This window comes from Poromitra crassiceps (assembly GCF_964638095.1).
Source record: "Poromitra crassiceps genome assembly, chromosome: 6".
In the NCBI taxonomy this organism is placed as follows: domain Eukaryota; kingdom Metazoa; phylum Chordata; class Actinopteri; order Beryciformes; family Melamphaidae; genus Poromitra; species Poromitra crassiceps.
The window spans coordinates 15,446,473-15,462,515 of record NC_139627.1 but is presented as its reverse complement, the minus strand read 5'-3'; the positions used below and the strand labels follow the sequence as shown (position 1 = coordinate 15,462,515).

Here is a 16,043-nt window from a genome sequence, read left to right as displayed (position 1 = left end):
CAGCAATGACGGCCTTTGTTCGTGGGGAGTGTGTGCTTGAGACAAACTGCTCTCTCACAGAAATAGTTCACACTTTCAGGGAGTAAAATATTTATCAATCGTTACAATATGCAACTGACAAAGAGCCGTGCAGCACTAGTCTAGATTTGCATCTGTATTGTGCTTCTTATTATACAGTGTAGTGATTATACAGTGTAGTGAATATACAGTGAGTGTAGTGATTATACAGTGTAGTGATTATACAGTGTAGTGATTATACAGTGTAGTAATTATACAGTGTAGTAATTATACAGTGTAGTAATTATACAGTGTAGTGATTATACAGTGTAGTGATTATACAGTGTAGTGATTATACAGTGTAGTGATTATACAGTGTAGTAATTATACAGTGTAGTGAGTATACAGTGTAGTAATTATACAGTGTAGTGATTATACAGTGTAGTAATTATACAGTGTAGTGATTATACAGTATAGTGATTATACAGTATAGTGATTATACAGTGTAGTGATTATACAGTGTAGTGATTATACAGTATAGTGATTATACAGTATAGTGATTATACAGTGTAGTGATTATACAGTGTAGTGATTATACAGTATAGTGATTATACAGTATAGTGATTATACAGTGTAGTAATTATACAGTATAGTGATTATACAGTGTAGTGATTATACAGTATAGTGATTATACAGTGTAGTGATTATACAGTGTAGTGATTATACAGTATAGTGATTATACAGTATAGTGATTATACAGTATAGTGATTATACAGTATAGTGATTATACAGTGTAGTGATTATACAGTATAGTGATTATACAGTATAGTGATTATACAGTGTAGTGATTATACAGTGTAGTGATTATACAGTATAGTGATTATACAGTGTAGTAATTATACAGTGTAGTAATTATACAGTGTAGTAATTATACAGTGTAGTGATTATACAGTATAGTGATTATACAGTGTAGTGATTATACAGTGTAGTAATTATACAGTGTAGTGATTATACAGTATAGTGATTATACAGTATAGTGATTATACAGTGTAGTGATTATACAGTGTAGTGATTATACAGTATAGTGATTATACAGTGTAGTAATTATACAGTGTAGTGATTATACAGTGTAGTAATTATACAGTGTAGTGATTATACAGTGTAGTAATTATACAGTGTAGTGATTATACAGTGTAGTGATTATACAGTGTAGTGATTATACAGTGTAGTGATTATACAGTGTAGTAATTATACAGTGTAGTGATTATACAGTGTAGTGATTATACAGTGTAGTGATTATACAGTGTAGTGATTATACAGTGTAGTAACTAATTATACAGTATAGTGATTATACAGTGTAGTGATTATACAGTGTAGTGATTATACAGTGTAGTGATTATACAGTATAGTGATTATACAGTGTAGTGATTATACAGTGTAGTGATTATACAGTGTAGTGATTATACAGTGTAGTGATTATACAGTGTAGTAACTAATTATACAGTATAGTGATTATACAGTGTAGTGATTATACAGTGTAGTGATTATACAGTGTAGTGATTATACAGTGTAGTGATTATACAGTGTAGTGATTATACAGTGTAGTGATTATACAGTGTAGTGATTATACAGTGTAGTGATTATACAGTGTAGTGATTATACAGTGTAGTGATTATACAGTGTAGTGATTATACAGTGTAGTGATTATACAGTGTAGTGATTATACAGTGTAGTAACTAATTATACAGTATAGTGATTATACAGTGTAGTGATTATACAGTGTAGTGATTATACAGTGTAGTGATTATACAGTGTAGTGATTATACAGTGTAGTGATTATACAGTGTAGTGATTATACAGTGTAGTAATTATACAGTGTAGTGATTATACAGTGTAGTGATTATACAGTGTAGTGATTATACAGTGTAGTGATTATACAGTGTAGTGATTATACAGTGTAGTGATTATACAGTGTAGTGATTATACAGTGTAGTAATTATACAGTGTAGTGATTATACAGTATAGTGATTATACAGTATAGTGATTATACAGTGTAGTAATTATACAGTATAGTGATTATACAGTGTAGTGATTATACAGTGTAGTGATTATACAGTGTAGTGATTATACAGTATAGTGATTATACAGTATAGTGATTATACAGTATAGTGATTATACAGTATAGTGATTATACAGTGTAGTAATTATACAGTGTAGTAATTATACAGTATAGTGATTATACAGTGTAGTGATTATAAAGTGTAGTGATTATACAGTGTAGTGATTATACAGTGTAGTGATTATACAGTGTAGTGATTATACAGTGTAGTAATTATACAGTGTAGTAATTATACAGTGTAGTGATTATACAGTGTAGTGATTATACAGTATAGTGATTATACAGTGTAGTGATTATACAGTGGACCACCCTCAAGGACCCCGGGTGGTCCCCGGACCCCACGTTGTGAACCACTGGCTCACTGCATGCGTTTCCATTCCCCACAATCAAGAAGAAGGAACAGGCATAAGAAAGACGGACACATGTTATAGCAGTCAGTCACTGTCATTCTACTCTCAAACAGAAAGAGGGACACATGTTATAGCAGTCAGTCACTGTCATTCTACTCTCAAACAGAAAGAGGGACACATGTTATAGCAGTCACTGTCATTCTACTCTCAAACAGAAAGAGGGACACATGTTATAGCAGTCAGTCACTGTCATTCTACTCTCAAACAGAAAGAGGGACACATGTTATAGCAGTCAGTCACTGTCATTCTACTCTCAAACAGAAAGAGGGACACATGTTATAGCAGTCAGTCACTGTCATTCTACTCTCAAACAGAAAGAGGGACACATGTTATAGCAGTCACTGTCATTCTACTCTCAAACAGAAAGAGGGACACATGTTATAGCAGTCACTGTCATTCTACTGTCAAACAGAAAGAGGGACACATGTTATAGCAGTCACTGTCATTCTACTGTCAAACAGAAAGAGGGACACATGTTATAGCAGTCACTGTCATTCTACTGTCAAACAGAAAGAGGGACACATGATATAGCAGTCACTGTCATTCTACTCTCAAACAGAAAGAGGGACGGACACATGTTATAGCAGTCACTGTCATTCTACTCTCAAACAGAAAGAGGGACACATGTTATAGCAGTCACTGTCATTCTACTCTCAAACAGAAAGAGGGACACATGTTATAGCAGTCAGTCACTGTCATTCTACTCTCAAACAGAAAGAGGGACACATGTTATAGCAGTCACTGTCATTCTACTCTCAAACAGAAAGAGGGACACATGTTATAGCAGTCACTGTCATTCTACTCTCAAACAGAAAGAGGGACACATGTTATAGCAGTCAGTCACTGTCATTCTACTCTCAAACAGAAAGAGGGACACATGTTATAGCAGTCACTGTCATTCTACTCTCAAACAGAAAGAGGGACACATGTTATAGCAGTCACTGTCATTCTACTCTCAAACAGAAAGAGGGACACATGTTATAGCAGTCACTGTCATTCTACTCTCAAACAGAAAGAGGGACACATGTTATAGCAGTCACTGTCATTCTACTCTCAAACAGAAAGAGGGACACATGTTATAGCAGTCACTGTCATTCTACTCTCAAACAGAAAGAGGGACACATGTTATAGCAGTCAGTCACTGTCATTCTACTGTCAAACAGAAAGAGGGACACATGTTATAGCAGTCACTGTCATTCTACTCTCAAACAGAAAGAGGGACACATGTTATAGCAGTCACTGTCATTCTACTCTCAAACAGAAAGAGGGACACATGTTATAGCAGTCACTGTCATTCTACTCTCAAACAGAAAGAGGGACACATGTTATAGCAGTCACTGTCATTCTACTGTCAAACAGAAAGAGGGACACATGTTATAGCAGTCACTGTCATTCTACTGTCAAACAGAAAGAGGGACACATGTTATAGCAGTCACTGTCATTCTACTCTCAAACAGAAAGAGGGACACATGTTATAGCAGTCACTGTCATTCTACTGTCAAACAGAAAGAGGGACACATGTTATAGCAGTCACTGTCATTCTACTCTCAAACAGAAAGAGGGACACATGTTATAGCAGTCACTGTCATTCTACTCTCAAACAGAAAGAGGGACACATGTTATAGCAGTCACTGTCATTCTACTCTCAAACAGAAAGAGGGACACATGTTATAGCAGTCACTGTCATTCTACTCTCAAACAGAAAGAGGGACACATGTTATAGCAGTCACTGTCATTCTACTCTCAAACAGAAAGAGGGACACATGTTATAGCAGTCACTGTCATTCTACTCTCAAACAGAAAGAGGGACACATGTTATAGCAGTCACTGTCATTCTACTCTCAAACAGAAAGAGGGACACATGTTATAGCAGTCACTGTCATTCTACTCTCAAACAGAAAGAGGGACACATGTTATAGCAGTCACTGTCATTCTACTCTCAAACAGAAAGAGGGACACATGTTATAGCAGTCACTGTCATTCTACTCTCAAACAGAAAGAGGGACACATGTTATAGCAGTCACTGTCATTCTACTCTCAAACAGAAAGAGGGACACATGTTATAGCAGTCACTGTCATTCTACTCTCAAACAGAAAGAGGGACACATGTTATAGCAGTCACTGTCATTCTACTCTCAAACAGAAAGAGGGACACATGTTATAGCAGTCACTGTCATTCTACTCTCAAACAGAAAGAGGGACACATGTTATAGCAGTCAGTCACTGTCATTCTACTGTCAAACAGAAAGAGGGACACATGTTATAGCAGTCACTGTCATTCTACTCTCAAACAGAAAGAGGGACACATGTTATAGCAGTCACTGTCATTCTACTGTCAAACAGAAAGAGGGACACATGTTATAGCAGTCACTGTCATTCTACTGTCAAACAGAAAGAGGGACACATGTTATAGCAGTCACTGTCATTCTACTCTCAAACAGAAAGAGGGACACATGTTATAGCAGTCACTGTCATTCTACTCTCAAACAGAAAGAGGGACACATGTTATAGCAGTCAGTCACTGTCATTCTACTGTCAAACAGAAAGAGGGACACATGTTATAGCAGTCACTGTCATTCTACTGTCAAACAGAAAGAGGGACACATGTTATAGCAGTCACTGTCATTCTACTCTCAAACAGAAAGAGGGACACATGTTATAGCAGTCACTGTCATTCTACTCTCAAACAGAAAGAGGGACACATGTTATAGCAGTCACTGTCATTCTACTGTCAAACAGAAAGAGGGACACATGTTATAGCAGTCACTGTCATTCTACTCTCAAACAGAAAGAGGGACACATGTTATAGCAGTCACTGTCATTCTACTCTCAAACAGAAAGAGGGACACATGTTATAGCAGTCACTGTCATTCTACTCTCAAACAGAAAGAGGGACACATGTTATAGCAGTCACTGTCATTCTACTCTCAAACAGAAAGAGGGACACATGTTATAGCAGTCACTGTCATTCTACTGTCAAACAGAAAGAGGGACACATGTTATAGCAGTCACTGTCATTCTACTCTCAAACAGAAAGAGGGACACATGTTATAGCAGTCACTGTCATTCTACTCTCAAACAGAAAGAGGGACACATGTTATAGCAGTCACTGTCATTCTACTCTCAAACAGAAAGAGGGACACATGTTATAGCAGTCACTGTCATTCTACTCTCAAACAGAAAGAGGGACACATGTTATAGCAGTCAGTCACTGTCATTCTACTGTCAAACACAAAGAGGGACACATGTTAGAGCAGTCACTGTCATTCTACTGTCAAACAGAAAGACGGATACAAGCACAATCTGATCTGTGCACTGCTGCCTTCCTTATTGTGGAGCAAGCAACCACGCGTCAATTGGTTTGACCTAGTTTTACACAAGTAGCTGCATTTTTGCACTTTATTTTGCTTGTTAGCATCCCGACCCCCCCCCCCCCCCCCCCCCCCGTCAGCATCCCTTCCCCCCAGAATGGATTGATGATTTAGCATTACACTACATTAATTTCACAGGAAGCAGACCTCATTCCCAAGGGGGAGGGGGGGGGGGGGGAATCTGGGCAAGAAATCCCAGGATCCATACATTATTAAATAGGTGCACTAATACCACTTTAAAAAACTTTAAAACTTTATACTAAAAAAAAAAAAAAACTTGAAACTTGGAAAAAAAAAAAAAAAAAGGGTTCAGCTCGCCTTTAACCCCTAATTCTGGTGGTGACCCCACCTCCTCTCATTCCATGCTCTTTCCTCCCCCACATCCCACCGCTCTCCCCCCTCCCTTCTCCTGCTCTCTCCTCTTTCTCCCCTCCTCTGCTCCTTCTCCTTCTCCCCAATTTTTCCCCATTCCCTGCCACTTCCTGCTCTCCCCTCTCACATTCCCCCTGCTCTTCTTCCCCTGCACCCTCCCACCTCTCCTTCTCTGTTCTCTCCTCCCCCACATTTCCCATTTTCTCCCCACCTCCCCCCTCTCCCTGCCCTCTCCTCCCCCCGCTCTCCCTCCCTCCTCCACTCTCCTGCTCTCTCCTCTTCCCCCCTTCCCCCACTACTCTAAAGCATAGTACACATTCTACTCCAAAGCATAGCACCCATTCTATCCCCTCCAATATTCCGCCACTATTTAAAGCATGGCACCCATTCTTCCCTAAAGCGAGGCACCCATAAGCTCTATATGTGAACATGTGTTTATTTGGCAAAGGGACTCACTACTAAAGGCTTGCAGCCAATTAAATTAGGCATAGTTTGGTTGCTAAGAAATCGACATATGTCCGTTTGCAAGATGTGTGTCTATATTTCTCTATCATATAATTGTTGGATGTGTTATTATTACTACTGTAATTTGTTAATGTTGTGTCAGCTAGCCCTCCTTTCCCTGTTCTCTCCATATAGTCTCCCACACTCCTCTATACTCCCATACTCTTCCATACGCTCTCTCCTCTCCCACATTTCCCATTCTCTCCCCACCTCCTCCCTCCCCCTGCTCTCTTCTCCCCCACACCCCCCCCCCTTTCCCCTCTCCTGCTCTCTCCTCTTGCTCCTTCCCCACCTCCTATACCCTCCCCACCCCATCACTCTCTCACATTCCCCCTGCTATTCTCCCTTCTCCTGCGCTCTCCTCTGCTCTCTCCTTCATTTCTATATTTTCTATATTTCTCTATCAATTGTTCAAAATGTTATCTTTATTATGTATATTCTTGCTACTGTTGTGTCAGCTAAAATTAGCTAGACATATTTTCTGTGAAGCCCTCTGAGACATGCTTGTGAATTAGGGCTATATAAATAAATTTGACTTGACTTGACTTGACCTTGCATTCGTTTTTTGCCCAACTTTCCAGAGCTACTATGAGGAACAGCATGGATTGTGCTGAGAAAGAACTCGACCAATCAAAATCATCGGTAAGTAGCAAATAGGGCTACGCTTTAAAAAAAGAAGTGAACTATCCCTTTAATTAGCCTGGTTGTTAGCAAGGCCTCCTTTGGAACATCCCATCTGAAGCGGTCTCTCATCGTCTGTTATCTTGAGATGGATTTCTTGGAGAGTGTCTGTGTCCTCAATATGCACAGACGGTGAATAGAACAATCGCTCACATTGCTGCTAGCTATGTTCTCGTCCAGCCAATTAGATAAGCCCTGTAATGATGAAATCCATAAGCAGAGGGGATCCTCATGTCTGTTGTCTCCGTTTATCTGGGACACTGTGTCAAACTGTCCAATGGCAGAGCAGCCTGTCATCTCTGGATATAGCGCGTCTCTGCATGAAACACAATCAGACGGTAATTGGGACACAGAGAGCGGAGGAAAAACTTAGTTAAGTTTATGTTTATGTTGTAATACAAAGCACAATGGGTGCTTGCTTGAGTCCTTTTCCTCTGTCTGCACTAAACGGCTAATGATAAAGACTTTAAAGGGTTTTAATAGCAACTAGGTCGCCAATAAATACACAAACTGCAATACTGTCCTGGGTGTGGATGCTAAATGGTAAATGGTAATGGCCTGCAATGGCACACCAACGGGAGCAATTTGGGGTTCAGTGTCTTGCCCAAGGACACTTCGACACGCAGACTGGAGGAGCCGGGAATCGAACCACCGACCTCTTTCATCCAAAGCGATTAGTGACGACCCGCTCTACCTCCTGAGCTACAGCCGCCCCGCTCCCACGGCTGCCCCACTAATCTCATCTAATTACCATCACAATGGTGAAGTAGATGACATGTTTGAGCTTCCTGTATCAGGGCAAGACTACAAAACTCAAGTTCACTAAATATACCCAATCAAATGTTGTTGCTGTTGTTTTTGTGTTGTTGTTTTCATGTCATGTCGTGATATCATTGGTTGAAATTGGGGTAGAAATGTGATCGCTATTTGCGACGTCAGCATAGAGACACTGCGTAACGCGTCATCATTCAGAAACCACGCCCAAGACGGGGGGAAAACAGAAACCCCCCCTCCAATCCTGGCGTTCTCCTATGTCACGTGCATGGTTGCGTGTTGCACCAAAAGATCGTATATATGGAAGTTGAACACTTTAACTTACTTCTTGACAGCTAGATCCACATTTTTCTTCTCGCCAATTCTCAATGGCTTCCTTGTTTTGCTCAGGAGCACAAAAAAACTTTAACTGGCGATTTTTTACATTTGTTTTCTGCGCAGCCCCACCAGACAACAGCTTTTAGCTATGTTTAATTCAAGGAAAATTACGCTGGTGTGTGGAAATTAACGGAGCTCTTTCCCCGTGATGGGCGTGGCCTATTACATGCAGTGTCTCTATACTGTAGATTACAGATTTATGAATGAAATCCTGACAATGTAACTTTTGATGTGAAAAAGTGTGAAAAACGAAAGGAATTAGATTTCTGTGATTTGTTGTGTGTGCACACATGGTTAAACAGGTGCACTTAGAAATGACGCAGGGATGTGATCTCAAATCAAATTAAAAAGTAATTTTTGGGTTCAACAACTAGCCTACAATTGTCCAACTTCAGCACAGCTTAAAAAGAGAGAGAAAACAATCCATGTATAGTCTTTGACTGCTAGATTGCTCCCCAGCCATATTATGTGAAATCAGAGAATCAACTTGAAGACGGGCGACAGTGGAGCAAAACTCTTTCTCTGTGTCTCATCTCTGTATATATAGTCAAATATTTATTAGGCATTTCTATTATGGTGACTTTTATGAAATTCTGTTCCCCAGTAACGAGGACACCTCTGCTCTCTGCTCTATCAGATATACTCTATATTGATAAGCACTCTGAGTTAAACCCCTCTGCTCTCTGCTCTATCAGATATACTCTATATTGATAAGCACTCTGAGTTAAACAGCTCTGCTCTCTGCTCTATCAGATAGACTCTATATTGATAAGCACACTGAATTAAATGCATGCTTCACTAACAAGAACACCTCTGCTCTCTGCTGTATTCACGAGTTTCCTGGTGAGACCGTGGGCGCTTCCATGACACCCTCCCTCCCTGTTTCCAGCTGCCAGTTGCAGGGCCGCTGCTGGCCATTTGGGTGCCCTAAGCGTAATTGTTTTGTGGTGCCCCCCCCCCCCCCCCCCGCAAAACTTTCAATAACTGTCAAACGAAAGACTGCAAAATCATTAATTATGAACGATACTAGTATATCTCACATTACATTACATGTGGCAAACAAACAATTGTTAGAATTACTGTACATGTCAGCAAACAAGCGATTGTTAAACTGTACATGCAAGCAGGGGCGGACTGGGATCATAATTCAGGCCAAGCATTAGATACCAAGCAGGCCAGGCCAATACGGGCTGACGTGTGTGCCGGCGTCCGAAGGGCGGCGGCGAATTTTTTGGGCTGTTTGAAGCCCAATTTGGGCCATTTGAAGCCAGATTTGGGCTGTTTGAAGCCAGATTTGGGCCGTTTGAAGCCCGATTTGGGCCATTTGAAGCCAGATTTGGGCCAGTTGAAGCCAGATTTGGGCCGGTTGAAGCCAGATTTGGGCCGTTTGAAGCCCAATTTGGGCCGACTCCAATTTTACAATGAGATGCACCCACTTTAACCATGAATAAAGTAATAAAACCACTAGTAAACCAGTAGGCAGCGCCTGGCCTGCTGTTCAGTGAGTGGCCTGACTGAGGGCACCAAAAAAAAAAAAAAAAAAATTTTTTTTTTTTTGGTGCCCTCAGTCACATGATGCCCTACGCAGTCTGCGTACTCTGCGTAATGGGGTGCGGCGGGCCTGGCCAGTTGCCTGTTTCCGACCCAGGACCGTTCATAGTGAAAGAGACTGAAAATAATCATAATAATTGTGACTTTGTACCTACCTATGTCTTGTAATGGAGCCCCCCAGCATAATCATTTCAGACGTGCATGATTGTACAACGGACAGGTATCGGACAATATCATGAATCTTGAAAGAGAGAGACCGCTAATCCGGTTTGGATGTTTAGCTTTCAAAACAAAAGTGGCCGCTATGCAACCACATACTCTTTTTAGCAATTTCGGCTAAAATAAGCCCATACAGTACGAGTGAATTGACATTAACCTCGTTTTTGTAAAATATCGCCGCAATGCAACTACACAACGTTACTATTTTTAGCCATTTCGGATCAAATAAGCCAAAGGTTCCCACTCTTTGACAGCGGCGCGCACGTCCTTGCTAGTGAAATTTTTCAGGAAGGAACAGGAAGTCGACAACCGGCAACCGCTGAGAATCATGGGAAACGTACGTCCAGGAATAAGGTGAATAGACCTTATTCACAGCACGGCCATTTTGGGATGACGTCACCGCTGGTGGGGAACGCAACGAGACTCTCATCCCCCTGTCTGAACATGGGAGCAGTAGACCAAAAGTTTGAGTTCTGTCACACCAATTTCGCTTGATCACATCGATAAATGGGCAGATGAATGACATCACTGATGACATCACAATGCCTATGACATCTTCACATGCGCAGCTCGGCTCACTGATGGCATCACAATTGCTCTTATGAGATCACTGATGATGTTACAATGCCTATGACATCATCAGTGCCTATGACATCCTCAGTGATGTCATAAGATGATTTTAAATTGGTCAATAATGAGGTCATTGATGACATCACTGATGATGTCATAGAAATTGTGACATCATCAGTGGGACAAAAATGTAAAACAGACAAACAGAGCCCACTTGCTCCCTTTTGATGATGATGATAAGGTTCCAGACAGCAATCCTTAGATATGCATTTCCTCAACAGGAAAGCACTGATGATCAGAACATAACATTGCTATTTTTGTCATAATATATCCTCAAAAGACATAAGTCATTATATCACTTATCATCACAGGGTTACACAAAGGTCCAATGAAAACATGATACTGGCCAAGCCTGATATAAAGAGCAGGCTATGAAAGAAGGGCTACTAGGTTTACCTACAATTAGCCTGGTTCAAAAGAGAACCCAATGCAAAACAATGTGTAGAATGCTGTATGGAGTCATGTGATGCTGTATGTGGAGGTGTGGGTGGAGTCATGTGATGCTGTATGTGGAGGTGTGGGTGGGTGGAGTCATGTGATGCTGTATGTGGAGGTGTGGGTGGAGTCATGTGATGCTGTATGTGGAGGTGTGGGTGGGTGGAGTCATGTGATGCTGTATGTGGAGGTGTGGGTGCGGTCATGTGATGCTGTATGTGGAGGTGTGGGTGGAGTCATGTGATGCTGTATGTGGAGGTGTGGGTGGAGTCATGTGATGCTGTATGTGGAGGTGTGGGTGGAGTCATGTGATGCTGTATGTGGAGGTGTGGGTGGGTGGAGTCATGTGATGCTGTATGTGGAGGTGTGGGTGCGGTCATGTGATGCTGTATGTGGAGGTGTGGGTGGAGTCATGTGATGCTGTATGTGGAGGTGTGGGTGGAGTCATGTGATGCTGTATGTGGAGGTGTGGGTGGAGTCACGTGATGCTGTATGTGGAGATGTGGGTGGGTGGAGTCATGTGATGCTGTATGTGGAGGTGTGGGTGGAGTCATGTGATGCTGTATGTGGAGGTGTGGGTGCGGTCATGTGATGCTGTATGTGGAGGTGTGGGTGGGTGGAGTCATGTGATGCTGTATGTGGAGGTGTGGGTGGAGTCATGTGATGCTGTATGTGGAGGTGTGGGTGGAGACATGTGATGCTGTATGTGGAGGTGTGGGTGGAGACATGTGATGCTGTATGTGGAGGTGTGGGTGGAGACATGTGATGCTGTATGTGGAGGTGTGGGTGGAGTCATGTGATGCTGTATGTGGAGGTGTGGGTGGAGTCATGTGATGCTGTATGTGGAGGTGTGGGTGGAGACATGTGATGCTGTATGTGGAGGTGTGGGTGGAGTCATGTGATGCTGTATGTGGAGGTGTGGGTGGAGACATGTGATGCTGTATATGGAGGTGTGGGTGGAGACATGTGATGCTGTATGTGGAGGTGTGGGTGGAGACATGTGATGCTGTATGTGGAGGTGTGGGTGGAGTCATGTGATGCTGTATGTGGAGGTGTGGGTGCGGTCATGTGATGCTGTATGTGGAGGTGTGGGTGGGTGGAGTCATGTGATGCTGTATGTGGAGGTGTGGGTGGAGTCATGTGATGCTGTATGTGGAGGTGTGGGTGGAGACATGTGATGCTGTATGTGGAGGTGTGGGTGGAGACATGTGATGCTGTATGTGGAGGTGTGGGTGGGTGGAGTCATGTGATGCTGTATGTGGAGGTGTGGGTTGAGTCACGTGATGCTGTATGTGGAGGTGTGGGTGGAGTCATGTGATGCTGTATGTGGAGGTGTGGGTGGGTGGAGTCACGTGATACTGTATGTGGAGGTGTGGGTGGGTGGAGTCACGTGATACTGTATGTGGAGGTGTGGGTGCGGTCATGTGATGCTGTATGTGGAGGTGTGGGTAGGTGGAGTCATGTGATGCTGTATGTAGAGGTGTGGGTGGGTGGAGTCATGTGATGCTGTATGTGGAGGTGTGGGTGGAGTCATGTGATGCTGTATGTGGAGGTGTGGGTGGAGTCATGTGATGCTGTATGTGGAGGTGTGGGTGGAGTCACGTGATGCTGTATGTGGAGGTGTGGGTGGAGTCATGTGATGCTGTATGTGGAGGTGTGGGTGGAGTCATGTGATGCTGTATGTGGAGGTGTGGGTGGAGTCATGTGATGCTGTATGTGGAGGTGTGGGTGGAGTCATGTGATGCTGTATGTGGAGGTGTGGGTGTGGTCATGTGATGCTGTATGTGGAGGTGTGGGTGGAGTCACGTGATGCTGTATGTGGAGGTGTGGGTGGAGTCACGTGATGCTGTATGTGGAGGTGTGGGTGCAGTCATGTGATGCTGTATGTGGAGGTGTGGGTGGAGTCACGTGATGCTGTATGTGGAGGTGTGGGTGCGGTCATGTGATGCTGTATGTGGAGGTGTGGGTGGAGTCACGTGATGCTGTATGTGGAGGTGTGGGTGGGTGGAGCCAGCTGGTGAGTGGAGGTGGAGGTCAGGGGGAAAAGCTGCTCTACAGGTTCAGTGTGAAAGACAGGCGTGCTGATGAGCTCATGTTGTTGCGTAACACCTAACAAAGAGAAAGGAACTGACGGCTTCCCGCGTGTCCACGTCAACTACAACGCTTCATGACAACAATGCTGAAACGGCAATATGTAAAAAACACATTCAATACGGTAGAAATACTTGAAAGATTCTTAATCCTGGCATAGAGCACATTGGTGATCATGTTGCTTTTGGTGAATTAGAATTAGCTGCTGTAGGCTTTCAAAGAAAAAGGGAAAGACATGGTCTTCTAAGTGAACAGGCCATGAAGGCTTGAATGTCTGATGACAGAGCAGTGAAACTGTGTAGAGGTGTCTCAGGTTTCCCTTAAGACCCTGCTTTTAGCCGCTTCAGGTTCCTTCCGCTCCCAGCACTCGAGAGGCCGACCCGTACTGGCTTTTTGGGGCCGATGCCAACCAAGCCTTAGTGAGTACCAAAACAAATCTGATATCAATATATCTGCCAATATTCTTCTATTTTAAATATATTACACACTTTTTTTTTTTGCAATGATCCCTCAAAGATCAAACACTTGACAAAGATATGACTTGACTAGGCAGGATATTTTACAGTTTAACAATACATTTTATTGTCCAAAATGACATCAGTGCACTGAAACAGTCAACTTCACTGGGAATTGAATAATTATAAATAACTAGAAATATAAAAAAACACAAATTGAACAAATATATATAACTTGAGTTCGGAAAAGGGATCAAATGTACACAATATGCTCTCTATCACTTTAATAAATAAATGAAATGTACATAAACATAATAAAAAAAGACTAATAATAATAATTCTGCCATATCCTCCAACATATTGTTCTGTGGACAGCGATGTGTCAGCACAGTGAGACAGCTCCAGGTGAAACTGGGTGTGTCCAACAGGAAGTCAGAGCTCCCTGCCTGCTGATGACCTTTGATCTGTCTGTCTGTCTCTCAGGTGTATCTGTCTGTCTGTCTGTCTGTCTGTCTGCCTGTCTGTCTCTCAGGTGTATCTGTCTGTCTGTCTGTCTGTCTGCCTGTCTGCCTGTCTGTCTGCCTGTCTGTCTGTCTGTCTGTCTCTCAGGTGCGTCTGTCTGTCTCTCAGGTGCGTCTGTCTGTCTGTCTGTCTGTCTGCCTGTCTGCCTGTCTGTCTGTCTGTCTGTCTGTCTGTCTGTCTGTCTCTCAGGTGCATCTGCCTGTCTGTCTCTCAGGTGTGCCTGTCTGTCTGTCTCTCAGGTGTGTCTGTCTGTCTGTCTCTCAGGTGTGTCTACCTGTCTGTCTCTCATGTGCATCTGCCTGTCTGTCTCTCAGGTGGAAAGAGAACACTCAGTAAATGACGCGTGATTTCTAACCCCACATAGGATAAGCAATAACCACGCCCTGTGGCGCCGGGATTGGCCAGGAGCAGCACTGGAGGGCACGCAGCCCAGCGATTTCATGAACAAACTGAATAGCTCTTGAGAACGGACAGCGATTTCGAGAGCGGACATTGAAATGAATTATGGTCACCTACCTTCCTTAGTATAGTAATACTAATAATAAGCATAATAATTGTAATCTACACAATCTACACAATCTACAAAAACATGCAATAATATAAACGGTGTTGTGTTCACGTTCATAGCTCATATAATATAATGTATCATATCGTTAATTTCAAGCTCAACTCTTACCCAGAGAAAAGGTACAGCACTGAAAATGTAACAAGCAATGCCAATAGTTTTTTAAACATCTTTATTTTAAAAGATGAAAAACCCAGGCGCTTTAGTCCCAAGCTTCAATGCTCCTGGCCAATCCCGGCGCCACAGGGCGTGGTTATTGCTTATCCTATGTGGGGTTAGAAATCACGCGTAAGTAAATGACAGACAGAGACGGGGGTTGGTGCCACAGATGCACAGTGAAAAGTGAAGGCGGAGGTCCGTTACATCAGAATAAAGTCACTTCGGTTCACGGTGGCATAGTGACTAAAGACCCCCTAAAGTAATGTTTTAAGATGTATATAAAATACTCTACTGTACTATACTACGACTAATAGATTGAAATGAAATAGATTGGAGCATGGCAAGATGGATTTGTGAGATGAGATCGTGATCTCATGATCTCATGATCTCGCGTGAATCCAGCTGCCTCGCAAGGTTAGCCACACTGGGCTTAGGGGGGAAACGCGATCAACACTTTTTCACCATTTCACCATTTCATGACATTTTATAAACCAAACGACTAATCGATTCGTCGAGAAAATAATCGACTCGATAATGAAAGTAATCGTTCGCTGTAGCGCTAACAAAGACTTCGGACACACAACTGACATCTGCAGCCAAGACTGATAACCTACAGCCTACTACGTCATCTGTTGTAGAAGACAACAGAATACAACTATAAGCCCACAGAGCATGCAAAAGCTGCTACATAAATCATAAATGACACACTGTCAACAAAGTAGATGGTTTAACTATTAACACGGTTTTGTCACTCTGCAGTCTGCACAATATAGTGTGTGTGTGTGTGTGTGTGTGTGCGTGCGTGCGTGT

At 42.6% G+C, this 16,043-nt stretch overlaps 1 protein-coding gene across 1 annotated transcript in view; it reads right to left on the bottom strand.

Annotated features, from left to right (window-relative positions):
- Positions 1-16,043, bottom strand: part of myo5b (myosin VB) — a 101,739-nt gene that overhangs the window by 81,034 nt on the left and 4,662 nt on the right. The gene's annotated exons all lie outside the window — the stretch shown is intronic.